Raw genomic sequence first — 7,539 nt, 5'->3', positions numbered from 1 at the left:
AGAATGTCCCAGGTTCAACCCCCAGTCGGGCTGGGAGAGGCTCTGGAGAGCTGCTACCAGCTGGTATAGACCAGGGGTGGCCAACTCCCAAGAGACTGTGATCTACTTACAGAATTAAAAACTGGCAGTGACCTACCCCCCTTTTGGGGGGTTCAGGTCAAAGTTGTTGAGCTTCTTTGGGGAGGAGGAAAGCCCCATTTTTTTGGCATTCGGGTCAAAGTTGTTGTTTAGCTTTTTTTAGGGAGAAGGAGAGCCCTGTTTGGGGGGGCAGGGCAAAAAAAAATTGAGCTTTTTTTAGGGGAGCCAAAGTTGTTGAGCTTCTTTGGGGGAGCCAGTGATCTACCATAGACGTCCAGTGATATACCGGTAGATCACGATCTACCTGTTGGACTTGCCTGGTATAGAGTCGTTACTGAGCTGGATGGACCAATGGTCTGATTCAGTATAAGGCTGTTATGTGCCTGTGTGCATTTCAGAGCGAGAGAGAGAGAGGAAATATCTCTGGCTTTCATGTGCCTGGAATGTACATAATCGTAAGTGCTGCATCCAATGCTTTTTTGCCTCTGAGATGCCTCGCCCCCTGCCCAAATTGCCCTGCAACCTTTGGGTAGAAAAAGGATCCCCACCCCTGCCTTTTGGGATTAAGGGGAGCCTACAGGTGGATCTCTTGGCCTCAGACCACCTCCCCAACCCGAAAGTCAGTGTGGCAGAAAGAGGAGAAGCACATCCTGGGATTGTGGGTTTGTGTGTGGGCAAGGGGAGATGGTTGCCCACCACATACGGAAACCGGGCAGAGGTCCTAAGGTCCTCCTTTCTGCAGGTGGCACCCACAGCCCCTTGCAAGCTGTTCGGGAAGGGGGAATAATTGATTTGCAGATTGGAAGGGGCATCGTTTGGTGGTCAAAGGCACTTTGTGCATGCAGCCAGTTCCTGCCTCAACCTCAAGAATCTCAGGGATCCATAAGTGTGTATATGGCAGCATCATATTAAATGGCCACTCATGAACAGTAGTAGCTCCCCCTTCACAAATAAAGGCTCTATTGAGCCTGTCTGGTTTTTAAGGCATATCTGACCATTTTTATCCATCTGTCCCCAAGTGAATTGTGATCCCTGAATTGGAGGGGTCTGGACCTGATGACCCTCGAGGGTCCCTCCCAACTCTACAATACTGTGAATACCAAAATTCTCAATAACCTGAATTCTCAATAACCTGAAACGGTGCCTTATGAGGAACGGCTTAGGGAGCTGGGTATGTTTAGCCTGGAGAAGAGAAGGTTAAGGGGGGATATGATAGCCATGTTCAAAGATATAAAAGGATGTCATATAGAGGAGGGAGAAAGGTTGTTTTCTGCTGCTCCAGAGAAGCGGACATGGGGCAATGGATTCAAACTACAAGAAAGAAGATTCCACCTAAACATTAGGGAGAACTTCCTGACAGTAAGAGCTGTTGGACAGTGGAATTTGCTACCAAGGAGTGTGGTGGAGTCTCCTTCTTTGGAGGTCTTTAAGCAGAGGCTTGACAGCCATCTGTCAGGAATGCTTTGATGGTGTTTCCTGCTTGGCAGGGGGTTGGACTGGATGGCCCTTGGGGTCTCTTCCAACTCTATGATTCTATGATTCTATGATCCATGCACATAGCCAAATGAACAGTTGTGAATGCCGTCTCAGGATAGGTGCTTCAGTTAACGTGGTCTGAGGTTTTTAAATGTGTGGTGCGCACCCTGGCGGCACATCATCAGCCTTGCTTTCAGTTCCTGACATTTCCCCCGGCTTTCTTCTACAACATGCCATTGATGCAATAATAGTGCATTCATAGTGGATTAACAATGGACCATCCGCCCTTCCTTCTGCTTTCTTATTTTGCAACGCTTCCCCAGTGTTTTATTGCTTTCTTGAGGGGCACTCTTGCACAGCTGAAGTGGGACAAAAAAATGAACCGGGAGGTTTGGGGTCTAAAAAGCTACAGGCCTGGAGATAAATAAGTCTGCCTACCTCCAAAACCTCTGCAGGCGCAAACAATATTGAAAGCAGGGTTGTGTATAACCGCCCCACTATGACATCACAAGGGCAAATGCACAATAAAAATTACGCCTGCATTCTGGGTAGTTGCTGAGAGTCATGGCTGATCATTGCAGGCCAGGCTAAACAGTCCCATGACTCCGTCGGGCACCAGTCCTGTGGGTTTTCTGGGAAATTTTCCATGCATCTGAACATTTTCTGATGACCTTAGTGATCTCACTCAGCTGGTTCATTTTACACATTTTATTTTACAAAGGACAACTTCGTAAAATGCCAAGTTTCCCCGATATTTATTTGCAGCTGGAACCTGGTTGTCATTACTGCCAAACGCATGACATTTTTCCGTGGGAAAATGGAGCTCTAGAAGCCTTTCCACCCTCAGGTTGCAGAGAGTCATTGGCCACCCTGCCGTGGACCACAGCTTACAGACAATGAAACTTGAGCATGCCTTAACTTGTGCATTTAGCTGTGGCCTCATCTCTGCCGTGTCAACACCAGAGGGGAATGCTCAGGGAACAGCACACAGATCCTATAGCCATGTAGCCATCTGGCCCAAGTCCATTGCTTGTTTGCCTAACACAGCACAAGGCAACTCCACATATTCCCTTCTATACCCTGGAGCAGGCACCCCCAAACTCGGCCCTCCAGATGTTTTGGGACTACAATTCCCATCATCCCTGACCACTGGTCCTGTTAGTTAGGGATGATGGGAGTTGTAGTCACAAAACAGCTGGAGGGCCGAGTTTGGGCGTGCCTTCCCTGGAGGATGTGAATGCCGAAACCCACCAGTTGCCTTCGTACAGAGACCAGGCACCAATTGAGATTCCTGCATTGCAGGGGGTTGGACTAGATGATCCTTGGGGTCCCTTCCAACTCCACAATTCTATGATTCCTCTTCCTGCAATTGAGTTGGTGCATTGCCCTAACCTGTTTAGAGGGGCAAGTCCTATCACACTCCTTGGGGGTGCCAGTTTTAGGGAAATCAAGCCACTCACCATCTATGGTTCTTTATTCCTATGACATGATCGAAACATGGGCCTTCTACTCTGTTGTTGTTGTTCAGTCAATCAGTCGTGTCCGACTCTTTGTGACCCCATGGACCAGAGCATGCCAGGCACTCCTGTCTTCCACTGCCTTCCGCAGTTTGGTCCAACTCATGTTAGTAGCTTCGAGAACACTGTCCAACCATCTCATCCTCTGTCGTCCCCTTCTCCTTGTGCCCTCCATCTTTCCCAACATCAGGGTCTTTTCTAGGGAGTCTTCCCTTCTCATGAGGTGGCCAAAGTACTAGAGCCTCAACTTCAGGATCTGTCCTTCCAGTGAGCACTCAGGGCTGATTTCTTTAAGGATGGATAAGTTTGATCTTTTTGCAGTCCGTGGGACTCTCAAGAGTCTCCTCCAGCACCATAATTCAAAAGCATCAATTCTTCGGCGATCAGCCTTCTTTATGGTCCAGCTCTCACTTCCGTACATTACTACTGGGAAAACCATAGCTTTAACTATACGGACCTTTGTCGGCAAGGTGATGTCTCTGCTTTTTAAGATGCTGTCTAGATTTGTCATTGCTTTTCTCCCAAGAAGCAGGCGTCTTTTAATTTCGTGGCTGCTGTCACCATCTAGGGGCAGGCAAATTATTTGTCCCCAAGAAACAGCCTCGTGGTGAAAATAGGCTCCATAGAGGCTCAGCAAAGTCCTAGCCTGAGTCTCTTGTGGAAGCACTGCAAACCCAGTTTTCGTTTACATGCACTATCTTGGGTAGGGTTACCTCTGTGTATTTGGGTTATGCTACATCCGCTGGGACTAATTTTAATGGTAACTCTCACACATGTTTGTTGCCTTTGGACAGGCAATAAATATAAATCAATAAAATAAAATGAGGCAAGTGCATATTCTTTCAGTTTTCAGTCATGGCTGCGTTTCCTTCCGTAAAAGTTTGCAAACGAACAAAAAAAGTTCAAATTTTAAAAAACGCAAACCATTTTTCAAAGAAGTGTTGCTGTTTGTAAAACTGCTCGTGCAAAAGGGGAAACTCATCAAAGAAAGAGGAAGGAGATCCCAGCCTCTGGCTCAGGGCTGTTTCTCATTCTCAGACTTCCTCTGAGCAAACTTAGAAGCCTCTTGATCACCGTCAGAGCAAGGACGGTACATCAGTTGCTCCAGCAGATGATGGCATAGCTCCTGCTCAGGGGGGTGGGGGGACGTCCCAGAGTTGCATTCCTCTAAATCCCTTTGTTATAAGAAAAAACTGCTCCTTTTCCCTTATGCAGTGACCAAGAGTCCATATAGAGTCCTTAAGTGGGTTCCCTATCGGTACGAGAAAATAACAGAGGCCAACCAGAGAATATTGAGAAGCAAAGCAGCTAGTAAGCCTGATCTTTATTAAACTGTTGCAACAGGGAGGGAGGGGGAACCCAGAACATTGGTGTGCAAGCCCTTATATAGACTTTTGAAATTGCCCATCCTGTAGCTCAAAACCACCCCCAAAAACATCATACATACATCACAGAAGGAGGCGGGTCTACAGCAGAAATCCTATCTGCCAGGATACCTGATAATGGTCACTGATTGCTTTACCTGGGCAGCCTGGCCATTCTTTCGTGATGGTTAATAGTTTAGTTCCTGAATCCGGGTCACAGGCTCACTCTATTCATGCACAAATACCCCCCTTAAGACAGGATTTGTGAGCAAAGAGACAATTTGGGCAGTGGCGGAGCTTCAAGCTCCAGCAGGGGGGAGGGGGCGGAGAGCAGGCGGGGGCATGGCTACTGCGCATCCTGGGGGCATGGCGCCCAGCGCGGGGCAGCTGCGATGGCACCCCACCAGGATCGTGCCGCCGGGGGCGGTACGCTTGCCCCACACCCCTGTTCCTCCGCCAGTGAATGGGGAGGTTTTTCCCATTTCCTTCCTCACTGCAGAGAATTATTTGAGGTCCCTGGAGGAGTCAAAATGGCTTCAGGATTGCTCTCCTGTACTATTTCAGGTGTGAAATAGTATGCTTATGTATGTATTTGCCTTTTACATTTATGAACATATGATTTATATATATGAGATATATACAGGTGAAACTCAAAAAAGTAGAATATTTAGGAAAAGTTCATTTATGTAAGCAATTGTTTTCATTAGCTACTGGAGTTTAATATATGAGATAGACTCATGACATGCAAAGCGAGATATGCCAAGCCTTTGTTTGTTATAATTGTGATGATTATGGCGTACAGCTGATGAAAACCCCCAAGTTGATTTGGGGTTCTCATCAGCTGCACGCCATAATCATCACAATTATAACAAATAAAGGCTTGACATTGCTCGCTTTGCATGTCATGAGTCTATCTCATATATTAGTTTAATCTTTTAAGTTGAATTACTGAAAGAAACGAACCTTTCCACGATACTCTAATTTTTCGAGTTTCACCTCTATATCTCAGAGACCTTAGAATTCCTGTAACACCTTCCTCTACAGGTAGGTAGCCGTGTTGGTCTGCCATAGTCAAAACAAAATAAAAAATTCCTTCCAGTAGCACCTTAGAGACCAACTGAGTTTGTTCTTGGCATGAGCTTTCGTGTGCATGCACACTTCTTCAGATACACTGAAACAGAAGTCACCAGACCCTTAAATATAGTGAGGGAGTGGGGAGGGGTATTCCTCAGAAGGGTGGTGGGAATGGGTGATCAGCTGATAGGTGTGGGAAACCTGTAGAGGACTGCAATTTGGTCTGACAGGGAAAGGCAAGGGGTGAGATGGCTTAAGATAGCTTTGTCATGTATAATGAGAGAAGAATCCAATGTCTTTGTTCCTCTACATCACTGCCAATGCTGTGAAAAGGAATCATGAAAAGCATCCAGAAAAGAGAGAGGCTGGGTCTTACTTTCTTGCCCAGGCTACACTGCAGGTGCTACTCACAGGTGCAATCCCACCACTGCTCAGCACGGGAGCTTTGGCCTGCTCTGTCTCCAGCCTGGGCCGGTTCGCCCCTCCTTAGGCAACCTGGCGGCCCCTGGCTCCCCAGAGGACCCCCATATTGATGCTGACCTTAGCGAGGACACCTGCTCCATGTAGCCCGCCACAGCCTAGAACTCCTGGGCTCAAGCAATCCTCCAGCCTCAGCCTCCCAAGGAGCTGGGATCACAGGCAGGAGCCACCGTGCCCGGCTGGCGCTCTGCAGCTGAATAGGGCGATAACAAAACCCAGATTGCCCATCAGCCAGGAGATGGCAGCAGAAGAAGGCAACGCTGTACTAAATCAATATACCTGGGTGCATTATTTACAGTGCTAAGAAAAATAGCAGCAACGGTTTGGCTGTTCAAGCCAGTGCACTAAGGGGAAGGAGTATAGCTCAGATGCAAAGCACCGGCTTTGAATGCAGAAGGTCCGGGTTCAATCCCCAGCATCTCCAGGTAGCAGCTGCCACCCTTGACCTGACTTTTTCCCAGGTCCATGTGAATGTCCATCAGGGCACTCGTCTTGCTTGTAAGCAGACTCTCTGTGGCTTCAAAAATAGCTCGTGCCCTGGGAACCGAAGGCCAGACTTCCTGGCTTCAGAGACAGCAAAGGACAGGGATGGATAACTGACCTGCAATGAGGAAGAACGCAAAATGGATAGTTAGCTGCCTCTCTGGAGGTGCGTCGTCTTCTCCAAGGCATGCTGGTGTGAATTTTAACCTGTTTAGGTATGTATTTAAAAAAAATTGAATTTTCTTGTGTTGTAATTATCTCACTTATAGTGTTCTAAATAATGTTTTTCTTGATTTTTGCTGTCTTTGTTGTTTAGTCGTTTAGTCGTGTCTGACTCTTCGTGACCCCATAGACCAGAGCACGCCAGGCACGCCTATCCTTCACTGCCTCCCGCAGTTTGGCCAAACTCATGTTAGTAGCTTCGAGAACACTGTCCAACCATCTCATCCTCTGTCGTCCCCTTCTCCTTGTGCCTTCCATCTTTCCCAACATCAGGGTCTTTTCCAGGGAGTCTTCTCTTCTCATGAGGTGGACAAAGTACTGGAGCCTCAACTTCAGGATCTGTCCTTCTAGTGAGCATTCAGGGCTGATTTCTTTGAGAATGGATAGGTTTGATCTTCTTGCAGTCCATGGGACTCTCAAGAGTCTCCTCCAGCACCATAATTCAAAAGCATCAATTCTTCGGCGATCAGCCTTCTTTATGGTCCAGCTCTCACTTCCGTACATCACTACTGGGAAAACCATAGCTTTAACTAGACAGACCTTTGTCGGCAAGGTGATGTCTCTGCTTTTTGAGATGCTGTCTAGGTTTGCCATCGCTTTAGCAAATTGCTTTGAGGTTGTTTTTCTACAATCAAGCGGTGTAATAATAAATAAATAAATATGTATATATATATTGGAACCGGGCTAGGTATTGTTTTTATAATTTTCTTGGTTTTATTTTCTATTTTATGCTGCAAACCGTCCTGAGATTTTTGGATGAAGGGCAGTACACAAAGTAAAACTGGTGTTTTAGTGTATTTTTTAATTTCCTGTTAGAAGCCGCCCAGAGTGACTGGGCAGACCCA

This window comes from Lacerta agilis, chromosome 1, assembly GCF_009819535.1.
Source record: "Lacerta agilis isolate rLacAgi1 chromosome 1, rLacAgi1.pri, whole genome shotgun sequence".
NCBI lineage: Eukaryota > Metazoa > Chordata > Lepidosauria > Squamata > Lacertidae > Lacerta > Lacerta agilis.
The sequence above is the reverse complement of the archived record's forward strand: the minus strand, read 5'-3'. Positions refer to the sequence as shown.